This window comes from Capra hircus, chromosome 11 (assembly GCF_001704415.2).
Source record: "Capra hircus breed San Clemente chromosome 11, ASM170441v1, whole genome shotgun sequence".
NCBI lineage: Eukaryota > Metazoa > Chordata > Mammalia > Artiodactyla > Bovidae > Capra > Capra hircus.
The window spans coordinates 62,871,366-62,892,993 of NC_030818.1; the positions used below are offsets into that span (position 1 = coordinate 62,871,366).

At 40.7% G+C, this 21,628-nt stretch overlaps 1 protein-coding gene and 2 long non-coding RNA genes across 3 annotated transcripts in view; 2 read left to right on the top strand and 1 right to left on the bottom strand.

The window, feature by feature from the left end:
• The window catches only part of SERTAD2 (SERTA domain containing 2), a 112,881-nt gene extending 107,509 nt beyond the window's left edge, over window positions 1-5,372 (bottom strand). The window contains exon 1 of the mRNA XM_018055425.1: window positions 4,638-5,372. The gene's annotated coding sequence lies outside the window, so the exon portion shown is untranslated. The remainder of the gene's footprint in view (window positions 1-4,637) is intronic.
• Window positions 5,585-11,127, top strand: LOC108637151. Its single transcript, XR_001918818.1, has 2 exons — window positions 5,585-5,832; window positions 10,717-11,127. It is a non-coding gene; the product is annotated as an uncharacterized LOC108637151 (long non-coding RNA).
• LOC108637150 lies at window positions 5,839-8,333 on the top strand. Its single transcript, XR_001918817.1, has 2 exons — window positions 5,839-6,305; window positions 7,044-8,333. It is a non-coding gene; the product is annotated as an uncharacterized LOC108637150 (long non-coding RNA).

Below are 21,628 nucleotides of genomic sequence, written 5' to 3' on the forward strand. Positions count from 1 at the left end.
CAGACTATACATTCAGAAGTAGAAAAGAAATCTGATCGGTTTGAGTTTTCATCAACTGCACGTTCAACAATAAGGACAAAAGGACAATATACTTTTAAAAGTTGCTTTCTGCTTAGCAACCTTGCATTTGAGGATCACTGTTCACTATACTTAATATTTAGTTGGAACAAAAGAAATATTTCTTTGTATGTCCCACTTGTTTTAATAAAGTCTTACTCTGAATAAACTAGAATTTCATTTCTACTTTAAAAAGTGATATAATACCTGTGACAACTCTTCTGCTAATAGCCATAGAGAAGAAAAGCTGAATTCAAAGAAATTGATATAATGTGCTAACTCTAGGCTTTCGATTTTTAAAGACTCAGAACTCACTTTTTGGGACAAGACGTTAAAAAAAAAACTAGTTTCTTAAACTACAGCCTTTCCATACCTGTCTTCACTCACCTTCCTAAATAAAAGATTTTATGGAATAAATGAAATCTTCCATGCCACTATATTCTGACTCATGCGCATTTCATTATAGTCAAGGTACAAAATGAGTGTCAGGAGCGGGTCCTGCGTGTCCAAGTTTTACAGTCTTTAATAAAATGCATTATCTTCTAGATACATACAGTTTGATCTTAGAACATCAACATGTGCTACAACCCAGGATACACTAAAACTTAATGTTAACATTTAAAATCCCTTCCAAAGTTCCTCGGCTCTTTAGGTACCTTATTCATTCTTCTGAACATACCAATAAGAAGTCTTCACAAATATAAAGTTAAAAGGAAAAAATGGCCTTAAGACAAAAGATCTAAAGTCACAATTTTTAATAATGACAAAACAAATGTTCATTTCTAAATGTGAATGTTTACTTTGTATTTGCTTGTACTTTGTCCTTCTCCAGTGCTTTTAAAAAGCACTTACAAATTACTCCTACAATGTCCCCTGTGAGTGAAGGCCAGGCAACTGCCTTCTCTCTTCACACTGGAAGGACAAGAACTGGGAGAGTCTTGGAGGTTAAGTGTAATGCTCAAGGTCACGTGCCAGTTGGTAACATGGCTCAGTCTAGGGCTCCATGGACTTTAATTCTAAGTGTATGGCAACCAGATAACACAAAAATAATTTTCTTCTCCTTTTGATCACTGACAGAGTATACTGTTATCCATTTTCCTAATGCTAAAAGACATGGATAGTCCCTAAAGGTTATTTCTATTCCTCTTTCCTCTTCTTTCCGGACAATTCTTCATCAGAAACTTTGTTTTTTTAAAAGCTGAGGACATCCTATATATCTGTAAAATACCAACAGTACTCAACTGTCCTCACCAAAAAATGTTAAATAAAAGAAAAAGATGTGAGCTACAGAAATCATGTTGAAATCTGTCAAGCAAAAAATCGGACCTTTAGCTTCTAAGTGCCTATAAATTAATGGTTTAAAGTTTCATTTTAGATTAACTGCTTTCAAAGTGTATGAACAAAAAAGGCAAAGTTTTTAAAATTAATTGTTTTAGCCAATGAAAATGCAATATATTCAACTAAAATAGATTAAACTGATTATTTGGTTAAACAAAGGATTATGTATACAAAATTAGCCACATTGCGCTAGATAGTTCACCCATTTGAAATGTTTTAACAATGTTATGGAACACTGTAACACTTCTGAATAGATGAGTATTCAGATTTTGTTAGGGAGGATCTCTTTCATGAAAGATATTTCTTGCATTTTATACCTTCAGACGGCACAGTAATTAAAGTGGTTTTATTGACAAGCAGAATGATTCTATAGATGAAGCAGGTGGTGCAGGCCCCATCAATTTTGCTTATTGAAAAAATATGTATTACCCAGTTGTATAATGCCAATTAAGTGTGTAATGAAGTTTAAAGTGTTTTGTTTACTGATTACATATACCTTCTTTATGATTCCTGTTACACTATTTACTACAACTATTTGGAAAGCTAATTATTTATTAAGTCTGCTCAAGAGAAAGAATTTCACTCTTGAATGGAAAAAGATATAAAGCTTAGGTCCTTAAGGAAATTATGCTATTTTATTTCCACAGTGTTGGTTTGATAAGTTCACTTTTATTATTATTAATTCTGAAGCCAATAATAACATCACATCATCATTAAGGACATTCAAAATCTAATTTGTATAATCTATATTAATTATAATAACATCCAACATAGTGAAAGGAAGTTAGGGAATCACAAAGTCTTTCAATTAAAAAAGAGACCATGTTAGGTATTAAGATGAGATATTTGATACTTTTCAGAATATTTTAAGTTTAATCTTCAAAATAAAAATTATTTTCCTAATAAAACATTATAATTCCATTTCTATTTACAAAAATAGTAATTGAAAACATAAAAATTCAACTCAACAACACAAATAATAGTATTCTCCATATCACTTACAATGTCGTTTAACTACGAGAAAAAGATTGTTTAATCCATTCCACAACATTCAAGACTGTTCATGTACCAGGCACAATGCTAGGCACCTGAGATTAAATCATGAACGAAATATTACTCTTATCCTCAAAGAGCTTTGTGTTTAGTAGAGGAGAAAATCACATGTAACAGCAAATGTGTGATACGTATCATTATAACAGAGGTATGCATACTCTGTTGTGCAAGTTAAAATCAAAGGGTAATCAGCTCAACTTGTCCAATAACTAAATTTCATAAAAACTCATATAAACTTTACTTAAAAGTGTAAATCCCAAAAAACATTGTGCAGGTGGATAAGAACTCTTATTTCACTGACAGTAATAATTCTTTATCTTTACAAAAAGCATACTTCGAAAAAATACAGTCACTCATGTTTCTAGATGTACTGGGAACAGAGCAAAGAATTAAACTTGAAAATATGTACTAAACACTGGTCTAAACTCATTCTGACCTCATGATAACCCTATGAAGAAAATTTTTCTATTAATCTCCACTTTATAGATGGGGAATCTGAGGTTAATTTGGCCAAGATCACGAAGATACCAGGAGGAAATACTGAGACTTGAACTTACAGAGACTGGTTATGGAGGTCCCCTTCTTAACCACTATACCAGACACCCTCTCAGGGGGTGGTGATGATGATGATGGAGGTAGGGCAGCTAACACCAAGTGCTCCGTGACCTGTGTCGTCTCACTTACCCTTAAGGCAACCCTTAGAGGGGAAAGTCATCCCTCCCATTTACAGGAGAAAACCTTCACAGGCCAGGTTGGAACTTGCCTAAGGTCAGTCAGCCATCCTGGGATTGTGGCTAGATTCAAACTCAGGCAGCATGGCTCCCCTGTGTTATAAGGCCTCTGAATGATTTCAGTCTTAAACACTCACTAAAAAGGCCACATGATGAAATGTATTAAACAATTCAGAAAGGCTTTGCATAAGTCTTCCTGAAACACTCTGCCAGGTTCGGGGGCTTATGACAAGCATTTCCTTATGACAGCATTTACATTTGAGTCAACTTTACTACTTTGGGCTGATCATAAACACATTGCTCCTCTTTAAAAAGAATTTTTTCTGTAGAAACTTGGCAGACTTCAGTACAGGAACAGTCTATTCTTTACAATTAAATTTAGCAACAACTTATTCTGGTTAGTCTGAAAGAAAAGGAGAGAATGAACTACTAAGAGGCCTTTCGTGTACTTTAATATTTCAAAACATGTTTGGTTTGGCCTAATTTGAATCTTGTGGACAAGTAGACCAGAACTTGACTCCAAAAGAATAAGTACCATTTTAAACAGGCTGAATTCTCAAACGTAACCTCAGAAGGTGATTCAGAGTAAGTATTTCTCATAATTTTTATTTTTACCTCAAGTTAAATACTAAAGATGCATAGGGCAAGTCTCATAAAGCATATATACGGCCATGCATGTGTACTTTTGAACAGCCTGCAACCAAGAAACCAAATTAAAATTTTGCTCAAGAGCAATCAAGTATACAAAAAAGGGATATCAAAAGAAAAAAAAATCCCTATTTGTCTTTTAACATACCCCACTGTGCGCAGTGACCAGGAAATAAAAAATTCTGTGTTATAATTTCTGGATAGAACAGAGGTGAGCTAAAGATGAAGTGTCAAACTGGATTTCCATCTTACCTCGCTTTCCTCCAACAGGTTCAAAGACTTTGTAATCTTTACATTAATATTGAATTATCTTTTCTTTTCTTTTCCAAAAGGGAACCTACGAAACTATTTTAAAATAAAAAGCAAGCCATGCCACTAGGCAACCTGTCTTCTCGTGGTCTATCTCATTCAAATCAGACATACCTTTCGCTTTGCCTTTACTGAATAAAAGTTTAACTTTGATTTGGAAGACAACGTACCCATTATTAGCCGTCTGACACTTTGCAGGTCATAGAGTCTATCAGTTCAATTCGCTGATTATGACAGCTCACTAAGAAAGCTTGCCATTACCGCTCATTTTATAAGCGTTGGCAATACCTAGAAATACAGCAAGGCTGGTGAATAAGGAGTCGAGGGGCGGGGGAAGAGGGAGCGAGGCAGGAAGGCAGTCGCCACCTCAAATCCACGCCGGACTGGGAACCTCCAGTCTACAGCGCGATCCCTTGCCTTCCCCAAAGTGGACCCGTTATATTTTCCCAGACCCTCTCTCCGCCCCAACACCCACCCCCGATAACCCAACACAGCACTCACCCTTCAGCGAAGTCGGCACCCGGTCCAGCTCTGAGACGGGTCGGGGTGGCAGCGAGGGAGGGGACGTCTGGGCTGTGGGCGGGGGGTGTCGGTGCGTCACTAGAGTGCAGGACGGTGAGTTCGAGGGGTGGGAGCGGAGCGGAGCAGGGAAATCAAGTCACTGCCGAAAAGGGACGAGCAACGGGGGGATGGAGGGGAAAGCCCCTTCCCTAAAATAAGCCCACCGGCCCCTGCGACCCCCTGCCCCAGGAAGGGAAAATAAAATCCGGGGAAATAAAAAGACTGACAAATAAACCTCTAAAACGATGAGAAGCAAGGATCAGACTTTAATTTAAAGGGGGGAGACTGAGCGAGGGCTGGAGGGGTGACTGAAGTGGCTCTAGGTCTATCCCATGCCTTTGCAGTCCCCAAACGGAGGAGGAGGCTGGCTAAGGGGAAGTTGCAGCGGCTCCCGAGGAGGAGGCGGAGGAGGCGGAGGAGGAGGTTACACCGTAACAAGTACAGACAGACAGCCATGGATCAGAGGGGCGCTGGGAGCAGGGGCGGCCGCGGCGGGGCGAGCGGCCGCGGCAGCAGCACCGCCTGCTCGGCTAGCTCAAGACATTTAATTGGATTGATGGGTTGTGCAGTGACTCACAGACTTTACAGAGTCGTAAAGCAGTCCCCGCCCAGCTGGACAGGGGAGATGCGGTGGGGACGGCAAGGGAAAGGGGGGCTGTGAAAGAGCCGGGAGGGGAGGAGGCGAGTGAGAGGGCGAGGCGTTGGGAGGGGCGGGGAGCGGAACGGAATCACCCAATGCCGAAGCCCGCCGCTCCGACGGGCGTGGGCGTCGGCCAATGACGGTGCTGCTCGATAGGCGGCAGGCTTCGCCCCTGGCCCAATGAGTCTTCTAAGGACACTGCCGCTAACCGGGCGGGGGGAAGTGGAGTGGGGGCTGGGGAGTGGTGGGTGGACGTTGAAGTAGGGAGGGAGCGGTGGAGGGAAAGATGAGGCACCGGAGACCCGCGGAGTCACTCAGCTCTCCTCGCTCCAGAAGTGCGCCTTCTGCCAATCCGAGGGCCGCATGGGGGTGATGGACGCAAGCGTGTGCCCAATGAGGAGGAGAAGGTGCCGCCCCGAGCCACAGGGGAAGGAGTGGGCGGGCCAAGGTCCTCCCCTCCCTCCGCACCCGGGTCCTCCCTCCCGCCCTGTTCAGGTCAGTCACGCAAATAACAGTGTGAGGGCTGGGGCCGTGCGGGGGGGGTGGGGCGGCGGAGGGGCCGCGCTGCAGAAGGCGTGACAGCGATAGGGACTGGCTGTGCTGCCGACTCCGCACCGACCGGAGGAGGCGATGAAGAAGGCTGGCTCCTTACTCAGCCTCAAGCTGCTGCTGTTGCTGCCCGGCTCTGCCTAGGAGCCCCTGAGGCCAAACCCCACTACCGAGTGGCAGACTGATTTGGAGTAAATCGGATCAAAACTTTGCCTCCCGTCGGTGCTATGCCCACTCTCGGAGACAGCTCCGTGTGACGTCCTGTGGGGCTGTGCTCTGGGAGCCGAGGGAGCTGGACGCCAAGACCGGAGGCATTTCCCTCCTTGCTTGCCTGTGTTCTGGGGAAGTCAGAGGAGGGTGTGGACAGGTTGAAACACCTCCTGAATACGTAACATTTCTTTATTGGGTTTCTCGAAAAGGTACTTAACCTGACGTGAGTGAAGCTGTGTGGGCTTTGTGGGTGTAAATATCAGCTTCCTCCAGCCCTTGCTCCCGCATGCATTACTCTTTTTCTCCCACTTCTCTGCCCACTCTCCTCACCTTGGACCCTGACACCTTGTACTCATTACTAGATCTCGCTGCTCATTCCCCGGAGCTACGGCTTTTTCTCAGTTTCTTGCCTACTGTCTAGGAATCATGGTACACACCTTAAGCCTGCACGCACTTGTACTTGAAAGTAACTGGGATCACTAATGAACCTGAACAGAGGTGCCGGCAAAAGAAATACACTGGCAAAAATCCACCTTCTTAACCACAAGGTGCATTTCTGCAGGTTATTGAAATTTATGACAATTGCTTCCTATTAAAAAACCAAGGAAAGACAAATCACGTATCACATCCCTAGAAAAAAAGATTTTCCAGTCCACTTAGAATACTCCATATCCATTTTCTTTAGACAAGTCAACTGGAGAGACCCAGGATTGACTTGTGCTCTTGAAGGGAGGAAGATCATTTTTTCCCCATGATTATCAGAGTAAAACCTACAGTGGTCTGGAATTCAGAGGAGAGGTAGTAAGTGAACAATAAGCCTTAAGGCTTACCCTAGTCATAGGGAGGCTTTCCTTGATTACTGTCGTTTTAAGATAGGGACCCTTCCCCTAAACTGTAATTGTGATACTCAGCCTGACACCTCTTACCTCTTCTCTTTCTGATTTTAGCCTTATTCCATGACGTCAGCCTGCATACTGAGTCCACCTAAGAAAATGAACCAACCTGCGGACTTCCTATAGTGCCCAGATTGTGTATGCATTGCCCCTCAGTGTGTTGAAACTTCTTTGCAGTTTGGCAATGCAAGGACGCCAGCATCCTCATCCCGGGACATAATGATACTCAGGAGGGGAGCTGTGTTCCCTTAGCCAGGTCACCCTGTGATGATTGAAACACGCTAAATCCCTCCTGTGGGAAGAATCAGCTCCATTTCTAGTGTGGGCTATGCTACTACATTTAAGAATGTGCTAATGATACTTTCAGAAAGCCTATTTCTTATTTCTCTTGCTGTGAGGTCATTTTATGACTGAAGTGAATATAATTGATCGTGGTGTTATCTTACACACTATGAATGTCACTAAAAACACAGACGATTTTGAGTCTAAACTATACCAGAAGATCTTTCAGAGGATCTCCAAATAGCCAGGGTTAGCCTCCTGTGGCAGAAGTTGCTCCCTTGTCAGTTGTTATTGGCATGCCTCCAGTCCCCACCATGTGTCATCTTCTAATTCTGTGTTCACCCTATTCCAGTATTTCTTAAATGGTTGTCTTAGGCCCACCTAGATTCCTGAGTTTGCTCTCAGACCTACTGAATCATCATCTCTGTAGGCTGGCCCTGGGCTTCTGCATTTTTAGCAAATATGCCCATGACATGAATAAGTATTAAAAAGTCAAGTGTTTCATTTGAAACCCCCTTTTCATTCCTTTCTTTTGAAAATTTAAGAACTGTTACTTATTCATTCCTTCCTTTTTTCTTTCTCACACATATCTCTTTCCTTTTTTCCACATATATTTTATATATATGTCTCACATTTTTTTCTCTCATTTTTGTGATCACTTACCTTTCTATATTTCTTGTGCACAGGATTGTATAATACACTAGCAGGGTAATCCCTAAAAAAAAAAAAAAAAGGGTGAATTGGCAATTTGCCTTTCATAAATACCATAGGTATACTTTATAACTATACCATTTAAAATGTATACTAAGTCAAATAGATGTATAAGCTTAAAAACAACACTGTAATTGATATTATGTATAAATCTCAGTATGTGTGAAACTTACTAGTTTATGATTTCAAAGTATATAAAAAGAATTTTTTACATGGGGGAGTTATGTTTCAAAATGCAAATTTCAATGTACAAATGATTTGTTACTATCATTTTCTAAACAGTGGAGTGAGACTAATGATGTACTAAGAATTGTTATGGTTACCAAAAAAAATAAAAAGTGCTATATGAGATTTTTGTTATCTCAAAGAGCTTAAATACAACTCACATGGACCAGGAAGCAAAAGTACATCCTTTATTGAAGATGGAGGTTTCAACCCAAGTTTCATTAGCATTCCTACAGATAGAGCCCAAATGAACATTAGCTCCCAATCCAAATTACAAAATATATGAATTAAAAAGTCATAATCAGCAAGAAGAGGCAGAGGCAGTAAAAACGAAAAATTAGAATTAGATTCTAAGTATGAAAAAGAACAAGAATAGGCCCATTTGCTTATGAACATATATGCAAAAAATTCTAAATATTAGCTAACCGAATCCAACATTCTTACTCCAGAAAAACTAGAAGAAACCTTGAGACTCATTTCTCTCTCTTTAGAATATACCTGTCTAGCTACCTATCTAGCCGTTTATCATAAAAATGTAATAAATCAAGAAGGGCTTATTTCAGAAATTCAAATGTGATTTAACATCAGAAAACCTATCCAAATATTTACCTCAAGAAGGCTAAGAGAGAAAGCATTGGAGAATGTACATCCTTTATTAATAATAGAAACTTTCAGAAAAATTAGGAATAGGAAGAAATGTACTTAACTTTATGAAGGACCAAAAATGTACTGCAAAATATTATTAATGGATTAACTTTAATACATTCCATTTAAGTGTGGGATCAAGACAAGTTTGCCACAGCTGCTCAAATGATATTGAAAGTCCTGGCTGACAAAATAAGATTTGTAATAAAAGGATGAAGAAATTAAATGGAAGAATCAGAAGAAAAGGGATAAAATTGGGATTTTTGCAATAATATGATCAACCACATAAAACACCTAATAGAAACAATAAGCTATTAGAAATAATACGAGAAAGCCACAAAATAACAGGGAGCAATTTTTTTCTCTTTCTTCCACAGAACTACTTTTTTATGGGGCACATGGCCAACCAGAATAAAGACAATGTTTACTAGCCTCCTTTGTAGCTCAGTGTTGCCACGTTCTAGGCAATGGGTTAAAAGCAGATCTGGTGCACACATTCCTAAAGGGAGGGAGTATGCTTCATCCTCTTTCCTGCCATCTGAAATGAAGATACAGTAGCTGGAGCTTCAGCAGTCAGCTTAGACCGTGAGCTGAGGTTGGATATGGAAACCACACACAGAGGAACAAGAAAGAAGGCACCTTCTGTACCAGCACCAACCCTAAAGCAGCTACCTCCAGACTTCTGGAACTTCTTGAACACACCTCCATCTTATTCGTGCCATTCTTATTTTAGATTGTATTTGTGTGTGTATGCATGTATGTTGTTGCAGACAGCTAAACCTAATCCTACGTGATAGAGCAACATTCCCAAATTCAAAATCATTTCATGAAAACCAGAAGTATACTTACATACTAGTACTAAAAAACTAAAAATAAGATACTATTTACAATAGCAAGAAAACTCTAAAAGTCTTCAGGGATTAACCTAAGAAAAATGCACAAAACTTTCATGAACAAAAAAATGTTAATACTGGACTTCCCTGGCAGTCCAGTGGTCACAACTCTGCCCTTCCACTGCAGGGGATGCAGATTCAATCCCTGGTTGGGAAACTAAGATTCTGCACACTGCGTGGTACAGCCTCCCCAAAAAGACAGAGTAAAGAAAAAACGTTAATGCTGTTTAAAGACTTCAAAGAAGACCTAAATAGGGGTGTGTATAATGTTTGTGGATAGGATGAAGTAACGTTACTAAGATAATTGTGTGTGTATGTGTGTGTGTTTAGTCACTAAGTTGTGTCTGACTCTGCGACCCCATGGACTGTAGCCTGCCAGGCTCCTCTGTCCATGGGATTTCCCAGGCAAGGACACTGGAGTGGGTTGCCATTTCTTTCCTCAGGGCATCTATCTTCTTGACCCAGGGATCAAACCTGTGGCTCCTGCTGCATCTCCTGCACTGCTGCTACTGCTAAGTCATTGCAGGCAGATTCTTTAACCGCTGAGCCACTGAGGAAGCCCACTGAGATTTTAATGATCTCTAAATGTATTCATAAACTCAGTGCAAACCATTCAAACTTGTAACAGGATTTGAAGAATTTAAACATTCTCAAATACATATGGAAGATTAAATTCCATTATAATCTGGTCATTTTTAAAAATAAAAATCAGAGAGGGGAAATTTACCTTTCCAGATAATAAGACATATAATAAGTCATAGTAGCAGACATGTAAAACAGAGAACCAGAATACACAACTCAGAAACAACCCATTTACCTATGTGAACTTGGTATGTGATAATGGTAACCTCACAAATCTATGAGGAAATCATGTAGAGATAGTCAACTATCACTACAATAATAATACCATATAACAAATAACCCTGAAATATCAGTGACTTATTAAAGCCATTGTTTTTTCTCTTTCACAGATCTGTATGTGAACTGAGACTCTGCTGATCCCATCTGGTTAAGACTTGGTTGGACTCAGCTGGGCTTTGCTCCAGGACACAGGTTAAATTCAGGTCTTTATCACATGTCTCTTTCTGGCAATGACAAGAGCTCAAGAGGTGAAGTCAAATCACTCAAACACATTTAACACTTCTGCTGCCATCACATCTCCTAATATTCCATTGGCCAAATAAGTCACATGGCCAAGTCCACCAAAATAGTGGAAGGTGCTGCAAAACCACATGGCAAAGAGCATGGGTATATAATTCTATAACTGGGAGGATGTGAAGGGTTGGGAATAATAATCCAACCTAACAAGAAGTTTTGTTTCATAGATAATGTTGGAAAAATTGGTTCACCATAGAGAAAAATAAAGTTGCATCCACATCTCATACCATTTGCAAAGGTAAAATTTCAATGAATCAGTTCGGTTCAGTTCAGTCACTCAGTCGTGTCTTATTCTTTGCGATCCCATGAATCGCAGCACACCAGGCCTCTCTGTCCATCACCAACTTCCAGAGTTTACTCAAACTCATGTCCATCGAGTCAGTGATGCCATCCAGGCATCCCTCCTGCCCTCAATCCCTCCGAGCATCCGAGTCTTTTCCAATGAGTCAGCTCTTTGCATGAAGTGGCCAAAGTATTGGAGTTTCAGCTTTAGCATCAGTCCTTCCGATGAACACCCAGGACTGATCTCCTTTAGGATGGACTGGTTGGATCTCCTTGCAGTCCAAGGGACTCTCAAGAATCTTCTCCAGCACTACAGTTCAAAAGCATCAATTCTTCGGTGCTCAGCTTTCTTCACAGTCCAACTCTCACATCCATACATGACCACTGGAAAAACCATAGCCTTGACTAGACGGACCTTTGTTGGCAAAGTAATGTCTCTGCTTTTCAATATGCTATCTAGGTTGGTCATAGCTTTCCTTCCAAGGAGTAAGCGTCTTTTAATTCCATGGCTGCAATCACCATCTGCCATGATTTGGGAGCCCCTCAAAAATAAAATCTGACACTGTTTCTACTGTTTCCCCATCTATTTCCCATGAAATGATGGGACCAGATGCCATGATCTTAGTTTTCTGAACGTTGCCTAAAAATGAAAGGGAAAACTGTAAAGCTAATAGAAATTAAAAGCAGAAGAATTGCTTTGGAATCTTAGGATAAGAAAAGATTTCTTCAAAGACTCTGAAAGCATAAACTATAAAACCAAAAGATTGATGAACTTGACTATATCAAGATTACTTTTCTGGTCAACAAAGAACATCATAAGACAAGAGAAAGTTGATAGATTGAGGGGTGTTTCCAAACCAAGAAGTGATTAATGTCTACAATATGCTAGGAATTCCTGCAAATCATTGAGAGAAAAAAAAAAAAAACAGGAAACACAAAAGACAAATAGCCAAAGGATATGAACAGGCAAATTTACAGAAAGGAAGCTTGAGAGACTGACAACTAGATGAATAGATATATTGTACAACATGGGTACTATAGCAAATATAATAACTATAAACAGAATATAACCTTCAAAAATTATAAATCATGATACTGTATATCAGTAACTTATATAATATTGTATACCAACTATTGTTGTTATTCAGTCGCAAAATCATGACCAGTTCTTTGTGACCCCATGGACTGCAGCAGGCCAGGCCCGGCCCTCACTATCTCCCAGAGTTTGCCCAAGTTTACATCCACTGAATCGGTGATACTATCCAACCATCTCATCCTCTGCTGCCCTCTTTTCCTTTTGCCAATTTTTTGCCAGTTTACCATCTATATTTCAGTTTAAAGAAGTAGATGAAGAGATATACAATTCCACTTATAATCAGATAAAAGCATATTAAAACAAGACACTTCTTTACATCAATTGAATAGGCAAAAATGTGAGTTGGGTAACCACCAAGTGTTGGCTAGGATAGGGGGAATCAGGAATCCTCACGCATTGCTGCTGCTAAGTCGCTTCAGTCAGTGTCCAACTCTGTGCGACCCCATAGACGGCAGCCCGCCAGGCTCCCCCGTCCCTGGGATTCTCCAGGCAAGAGCACTGGAGTGGGTTGCCATTGCTATTGGGTGTTAAGTCCCTGGTATAGTCATTTTGGAGTTATCTGGAAATAGGTAATAAAATGTAGCATGTGGGGACTTCTCTGGTGGTCTGGTGGTTAAGACTTTGCCTTCCAGTGCAGGATCTGCTGGTTCGATCCATAGTTGGGGAGGTAAGATCCCACATGCCTCCCTTTCCAAAACACCAAAGCATAAAACAGAAGCAATATTGTAACAAATCCAATAAAGACTTTGAAAATGGTCCACATCAAAAGAAAAGAAAAAGTAGCATATGTTTTCCTAATGGCCCAGCAGTTTCACTCCTGGAAATATATACCTTTAAGAAAATCCTGAAACATGTCCGTAAAAGGGTACAACTGAGAATAGTCATCATAGCAGCACTTGAAGTAGCAGCATGTTGTTGGCAAGCTTAGTATGTATCACTGTGCAATACAGAGAGGAAATAACATGTAGCAGATACTATGGAATAACATGCAGCTGCTAAAAGTAGTGCACTAAATGTATGTCTTACAACGTGCATAAATCTTTAAAATGTTTTATACTGAAAAAGGATAAGAAACAAGAAAAGAGTGTAAGCCCCAGGCCTTGGGATGTCTTTCACTAAAGGGCACATCAGTGTTTTTCATTTCTGCTCTTAGCTGGGGCACTTTGAAGAAAGGATAAGAAGGTGCTGTTGTGATTCACTTTTAACTCAAATATTTCCTGCTAGTTTTCACATGAGGTTGTTGCAGGTTTTCATGCAGGTCCTTCCTCCTTACTGCTGGGAGCCAGCACGGGAGATCCCACCCATGACAAGGTCATGCGGAGAGGCCTGATGGGCAAGGTGAGTCAGGTCTCTAGGGGTCCTCTGTCTGAGCATCTACCCCGAAACCAAAATCTGTCTGTTTACTGTCTGCTATACTACACTCTTCTGACATTACCACCTTTTCTCTGGAAAGGGTTAATTCAGAGCTCCAGTTAACAGTCTCCTGCATATAAAAAGAATGTCTCGGCTTGAAACCCCTTTGATGGCTTTCTAACTTATCTGACCGGTCTGCCTTACAACTTGCGGATTGTTTACAGCCCCCAACTGTGAGAGGCACGAAGCTCAAAACATCTTAAAGATATAGAGCCTTTTAGAGTTAAGAATTAGTTTGGTGAAGAGTTTGTTGAGTTAATGTTTGCCGTCAGGCCTCCATATCCTTTATCTTTTAGGCACCTGGGAGGATATTAATCAATGTAAACGGGATGCAGAAATAGGAGTATAGTAGTTTTTGATGTTAGCAACACTAGACTTTTGAGTTAATTACTTTTTTCTTTGTTATAAATCACTGTACTCCTTTCATTTGTTATAAATTGTTGTATCCTTGCTATGTAAGAATGTAACTTTATTTAGTGCTTTCCGAGAGTGGCACCAGACTTTGGGAAGAACAACACTTTTAAGAAAAATAAGTCTTCTGGTTGACAAACTCTTATCAGAAAAGGGCCGTAAAATGTTAATTGGCCTTCTGACCAGAAGATGATGTAAATCACCTAAGACTTGTGTATACAACTAAGTATGCAGAGAAAAAGCCTGGTCTCAATAAGAGTCAGGGCTGCTGACACTGCATAATTTTGTATTACCCATTGATCTCTATGTACAATCAAAAAGTATAAAAAGCCTTCTGAACAATAAAGGATGGACCAGTTTCTCGGACTAGTCTCTCAAACTAGTTTCTTGGAAATCTGGCTCCCCCTGTGTCTCTCTCTCTTTCTTTCTTCCTCTCCCTCCCTCTCTTTTTCAGGCTGAATTCCCATCTGGAGCAGGGAGGCTCGCCACATCTACTTACTTGCCCTGGCTTTTAAGTTCGGTGAGAGAGGAAGCCCAAGGCGGGGCACCCTCCGCTATTCAAACGAGCGCCGGTGGCCTAACGTAGATGGTGCAAACTTCTTGTCCTGAAGTTTTATTGGCTTTCCCTGTAAACCAAGTTATTCAGCCTCTTTTCTCCACTAAATTTCCCTACTACACTATTCTTTCCTAATCTCTCTTTTATATTTCTAAATAAATAAGTTTTTCCTTATCATGTCCTCCCTGCTTCGAATTACCCTGGATCCACCGGGGCTGGACCCCGGCACCTTACCCCCTAAGTTTGGAGATAGATTGGTAATTTTTCAAAAAGATTTAAGGGTTTTCTAATCTTAAAGACGGGGGAATGGATGTGATGGCTCTTGAAGTTTCTCCCAGCCCCATCAGGTTAAGAATCTCCCCGACGCAGACATGTGGGAAACACAATTGATTCCCACAAAGGTACACTGAGAACAGCCGCTGCTTGGGTTATACTGCCTTAAAAGCTTGTCTCTGCCCTAAACCTTCCTTAATGGCTCATTACTAGCGTATGAAATTCTGATGCTTAGTAATGCTACGCTATGATTTCATGGCCCTCAAAGTCCAAGAAGTTGCCAGAGTCCCGGTGGGGAGCTCCATAGGGCGGCAGCCCACACACTTCCAGGAGGACTAAAAACCACATGCAGGCTTCTCTCTGACTAGCTTTGGGTCCCTGATTTCTGCAGAAGCTAGGATGTGATCTTGCAGAAATGACTTTTTTGAGATCAAATATCTTACAACTCTCATTTAGGGTCTGTAAGACTCATCACCAGGTCCCGGTATTGGGACATTAATGTGAGCTCACGTGTATTATGTAACCCTAAAAAGAGCTAATGATTTATCCATCACTAGCTTCTGTAACTCCTGGGAGCTGTGTAATCCAATCATCCCATATTTGTTCAACTATTACTAACAGAGTTCTAGGGAGTTTTGGGAGATGAATTAGGAAAAGTAGATTGAACCCAGATTATAGAACCTAAAATGTCTGGTTAGGAGTTTCAATTTGTAGGTTAAAGCAATAGAGAGACTTTGAAGGTGTTTGAGAAAGGTCTGATGAAAAAAGAGTGTTTTAAACTTAAGGGAGAAAATGTTTATTGAGAAAAGGACAGTTATTAAGTCCCTATCATAGGAAAGCTCCATGGTAAGCACTACTGTGAAAGTGCTGCACTCAATATGCCAGCAAATCTGGAAAACTCAGCAGTGGCCACAGGACTGGAAAAGGTCAGTTTTCATTCCAATCTCAAAGAAAGGCAATGCCAAAGAATGCTCAAGCTACCACACAATTGCTCTTATCTCACATGCTAGTAAAGTAATGCTTAAAATTCTCCAAGCCAGGCTTCAACAATACGTGAACTGTGAACTTCCAGATGTTCAAGACTGGATTTAGAAAAGGCAGAGGAACCAGAGATCAGATTGCCAACGTTGGATCATTAAAAAAGCAAGAAAGTTCCAGAAAAACATCTACTTCTGCTTTATTGACTAGGCCAAAGCCCTTGGCTGTGTGGACTACAACAAATTCTGGAAAATTCTTAAAGAGATGGGAATACCAGACCACCTGATCTGCCTCTTGAGAAATCTGTATCCAGTCAGGAAGCAAAGTTAGAACTGGACGCGGAACAACAGACTGGTTCCAAATAGGAAAAGGAGTATGTCAAGGCTGTATATTGTAACCTGGCTTATTTAACCTCTATGCAGAGTACATCATGAGAAACACTGGGCTGGAAAAAGCACAAGCTGGAATCAAGATTGCCAGGAGAAATATCAATAACCTCAGATATGCAGATGACACCACCCTTATGGCAGAAAGTAAAGAAGAACTAAAGAGCCTCTTATTGAAAGTGAAAGAGGAGAGTGAAAAAGTTGGCTTAAAACTCAACATTCAGAAAACTAAAATCATGGCATCTGGTCCCATCACTTCATGGCAAATAGATGGGGAAACAGTGGAAACAGTGTCAGACTTTATTTTGGGGGGCTCCAAAATCACTGCAGATGGTGATTGCAGCCATGAAATTAAAAAATGCTTGCTTCTTGGAAGAAAAGTTTTGACCAAGCTAGACAGCATATTAAAAAGCAGAGACATTACTTTGCCAACAAAGGTCTGTCTAGTCAAAGCTGTGGTTTTTCTAGTAGTCATGTATGGATGTGAGTGTTGGACTATAAAGAAAGCTGAGCACCAAAGAATTGATACTTTTGAAGTGTGGTGTTGGAGAAGACTCTTGAGAGTCTCTTGGACTGCAAGGAGATCCAACTAGTCCATCCTAAAAGCTATCAGTCCTAAATATTCATTGGAAGGACTGATGTTGAAGCTGAAACTCCAATACTTTGGCCACCTGATGTGAAGAACTGACTGACTCATTTGAAAAGACCCTGATGCTGGGAAAGACTGAAGGCAGGAGGAGAAGGGGACAACAGAGGATGAGATGGTTGGATGGCATCACTGACTCAATGGACATGACTTTGAGTAAACTCTGGGAGTTGGTGATGGACAGGGCAGCCTGGTGTGCTGCAGTCCATGGGGTCACAAAGGGTCAGACATGACTGAGCAACTGAACTGAACTGCACTGAAACACAAGAGGAAGAAGGTCCTTGCCTTTAAGGAATTTATCTCACTAGGTGTTCTGTTTTTGTTTTTAATATGGGGTGGGGCACTATTCTGAGATTTTAACCAGTGTGATTTTCCTATGCTGTCTCTACCCCAGCCTGTTCCCTCAGGGTATGGCTATTACAAGGCAGAGATTTAGAAAGAAGAGTCATCTCTTGACTTCTAGGTCTGGAAATGGACTTTAGGAAGTCACAGTGGAGACAAGAGTTTTAGAGAAAAGGCCTGGGATTTCATGAGCTGCAAGGCAACATAAACTTTAGGTTTGGAATTATAATTTGCAGGCGTGGGTGGGAGGGTTGGCCCAAAAGGTACTGTTACTAGTTTTCCCATGGTCTCTCTCAACTTGCCATGTTTAAAAAAATATTGTTGTTTCATGTTATTCTAAGTAAACAAAGGGACTTCCCTCGTGGCTCAGTGGTAAAGAACCCACCAGCCGATGCAGAAAATGCGGGTTTGATGCCTGGGTCAGGAAGGTTCCCTGGAGAAGGAAATGGCAACCCACTGCAGTATTTTTGCTTGGAAATCCCATGGATGGAGGAGTCTGGCAGGCTATAGTCTATGGTGTCCCAAAGAGTTGGACACAACTTAGTGACTAAACAAAACAAAAAGTAAACAAAAATTGAAAATATTAGCCTGAATTTCATTGTTTATTTTTATATTGTAGAATATCCACTTTAAATGCAAGTATAAGAGCATTCAACTTATAAGCAGAATCATTAAAAAGATCTAATTCATATTTTGTAGATTGTAGGTGCTTATGTAGTTCATTCTTACCAGAATAATGGAAACTACTGCACAAAACCAATTCAGTTGTTTCTATTTCACTTCTTGATATGTGCTCACTCCACCAACCCTCTACTTTCAACTTTCTGAAGAGTAGGGAAGGACTAAAAGGAAAAGGAACTATGGAGTGCCCTATATTTCCCTTTCCTTCTGTGTCTTCATTTTCAGGATGTAAGATTCCTTGGCTGTTCATGTCTTTAGAACACTGTGGCCTTTTTTCTTGCTTCAGAACAAGTTCTGGTTTGAATGGAAGGCATGACCTCTCAGGGCTGTCAGCGCCCCTACTTACTCAATCAAAGATGAAACACTCTTACATCTTGCCGAGCTCACAAACACTTGGGAGAACCAGAAGTCTGTGCTCATGTGGCAACAGGAACAGCAAACAGACAATGTATGAGTATGCCCTCTGCTCCACTGTCTCACCCAATTCCACATACAAAACATAGGTTCAGAAATAAAATCAAGACAGCATAGCAGCAGAAAGCCCTTCTGAGTGCAGGCTCCTGTGTGTTTGCAAAGGTGGCATACGATGCTGGCACTGTTTTCAAGAAATGGTTGAAGGGCCCGGTTGCCTCACTCAGAGGAAATAATGATGTGCTGGCCTGGGGGTGGAAAAGAAAGGCTGTGGCTTTGAATACAAGTATCGTTGAGAAAGGATCTCCATGTTCTGCTCTTGTACCCCGCACGCCCACCTCTTCACCAGGCCAGACCTCAGAAACCACTGATGCTGCTGCTAAGTCACTAGGAGAAGATAAAAGCAGGGAAGACCTGAACCTTGCATCCAAAGCTTCCACTGAAGAGTTGGGAAATAGAAAAAAGTCACAAAGAAAAAAAAAAAAAAAGCTATTTATCATCCTACCATCCAGAGAGAGTCATTGTTAAAATTTTGTGTGATTTGTAATCTATGCATGCATGCATGCTAAGTCGCTTCAGTCATGTCCGACTCTGTGTGACCCCATGAACAGCAGCCCACCAGGCTTCCCTGTCCATGGGATTCTCCAGGCAAGAATACTGGAGTGGGTTGCCACTTCCATCTCCATTGTAATCTATAGTCATACAAAATTTTTTTTTCGTGCAAAATTTTAAAGATAAACATTTCTCAGGCCACTTGAATACACTGTTAGAAAATAGTTTTAAATATAACTTCCCATTTGAAGGTGAGGATTTGGTGGTGGTTTGTACAGTGAATTCTGGAGGGAAGAGTCTGTCAACAGAGATCCTGGTCAGGAGATAAATGCAAGAATCCCAGAGGCGATCTGGGCTGGAGGTCTGCGAAGAGGAGAGAAAAGAAGGGACTAAATGAGGCTCAAAAATAGAATGCAGAGCAAAAAAAAAAAACAAACCACCAAGTTGTCAAATATTCCATCTATTTCTAGATCAAAGGCAGATAAAATCAAATACTATGTTATTCAGGAATACATACATAACCATTACAGCTGTAAAGCAAAACAAAATTCAGAAAGGTAGTTCCCAAGAGAAGCCAGCCAGGGAGGCAGTTATGTTCAGAAATGGGCACACGGCCACTTCCTAAGGGGCTGGTAATAGCCTGTTTCTTAAGCTGGGGTGGTAGACATATGAGCGGCTAATTTTTAAATTTTGTAAACAATACCCTTTCATTTTATTCAGGAACATGTCAGAGACAAATGCTTTGGAGTTTTTAACTGATTTTAAGAAATGCCCCAAATAAATCTGAGACTGTTTGCAAGTTTGGTTCCAGACCAGTGCTCAGTTGCTTCAGTCGTGTCCTGACTCTTTGTTACCCCATGGACTGTAGTCCACTAGGCTCAGGTCCATGGGATTCTCCAGGCAAGAATACTGGACTGGGTTGCCATGCTCTCCCCCAGGGGATCTGCCTGACCCAGAATCAAACCTGTGTCTCCTGCATCCCCTCCACATTACAGGCGGAATCTTTACCTGCTGACCAGTACAATAAAGCAAATATCAAAATAAAGTGAGTCATGAATTTTTTGGTTTCTCAGTGCACATAAAGGTTATGTTTACACTTCTCTGTAGTCTATTAAGTGTGCAATAGCATTATGTCTAAAAAAACCAACAATAATATACTTACCTTAATTTAAAAATACTTTATTGCTAAAAAAAAAAAAAAAGCTAACCATCACCTGCACCTTCAGAGAGTCATAATCACTTTCCTGGTTTCCTGGTAGAGAGATTTGCCTCTTGTTGATGACTGCTAGCTGATCAGGGTGGTAGTGGCTGAGGGTTGGGGCAGCTGTGGTAATTTATTAAAATGAGACAACAATGAAGTTTGCCACATTGAGTCTTCCTATCACAAAAAATTTCTTTGTAGCATGCAATTCTGCTTGATAATATTTTGCCCAGAGGATAACTTCTTTCAAATTGCACTCAATCCTATAAAACCCTGTGACTGCTCTATCAACTAAGTTTATGTAATATTCTAAATCCTTTTTTTGTCATTTCAACAGTCTTCACAGCCTCTTTACCAGGAGTAGATTCCATCTCAAGAAACCACTTTCTTTGCTCATCTATAAGAAGCAGTTCCTCATCTGTCAAAGTTTTATCAAGAGATTCCAGTTTAGTCGCATCTCCAGGCTGCTCTTCCAACTCTAGTTCTCCTGGTGTTTCTATGACTTCTGCAGTTACTTCCTCAACTGAAGTCTTGAAGCCTTAAGTCATTTGGAGGGTTGGAATCAACTTCTTCCAAATTCTGGGTAATGTTGATATTTTTATCTCTTCCCATGAATCACAAATGTTCTTAATAGAATACACAATAGTAAATCCTTTATAGAAGTTTTTCTACTGATTTTGCTGAATTCATCAGAGAAATCACTATCTATGGCAGCTAGAGCATGATGAAATCTATTTCTTCAATAATAAGACTTAAAAGTAGAAACTATTCCTTGATTCATGGGCTACAGGATGAATGTTGTGTTAGCAGGCATGAAAACAACATTAATCTCATTGTACATCTCCATCCCAACTATTGGGTAACCAGGTGCATTGTCAAGGAGCTAAAAGGAATCTTTCTTTCTGAGCACTAGGTCTTAACAGTAGGCTTAACATGTTCAGAAGACTATGTACTAAAGAGACAAGCTATCACCTAGGCTTTATTTTTCCATTTATAGAGCACAGGCAGAGTAGGTTTAGAATAATTCTTAAGGGCTCTGGGATTTCTGGAATGGTAAATTAGCACTGACTTTGACTTCAAGTTACCAGCTGCATTAGCCCTTAACAAGAGAGTCAGCTTGTCTTTTGAAGCTTTGAAACCAGGCATTGACTTCTCTCTACCTATGAAAGCTCTAAATGATATCTTCTTCCAACAGAAGGCTGTTTCATCCACATTGAAAATCTGTTGTTTAATATAGCCCCTTTCATTAGTTATCTTAGCCAGATCTTCTGAATAACTTGCTGAAGTTTCTGTGTCAGCACTTACTGCTTCAGCCTCCACTTCGATGTTCTGGAGATGGCTTCTTTCCTTAAACCTCATGACCCAACCTCTAACAGCTTCAGATTTTTCTTCTGCAGCTTCCTCACCCCTCTCAGCTTTCACTGAATTGAAGAGAGTTAAGAGAGTTGGGGCCTTGCTCTGGATTAGGCTTTGGCTTAATGGCATGTTGTGGATCTT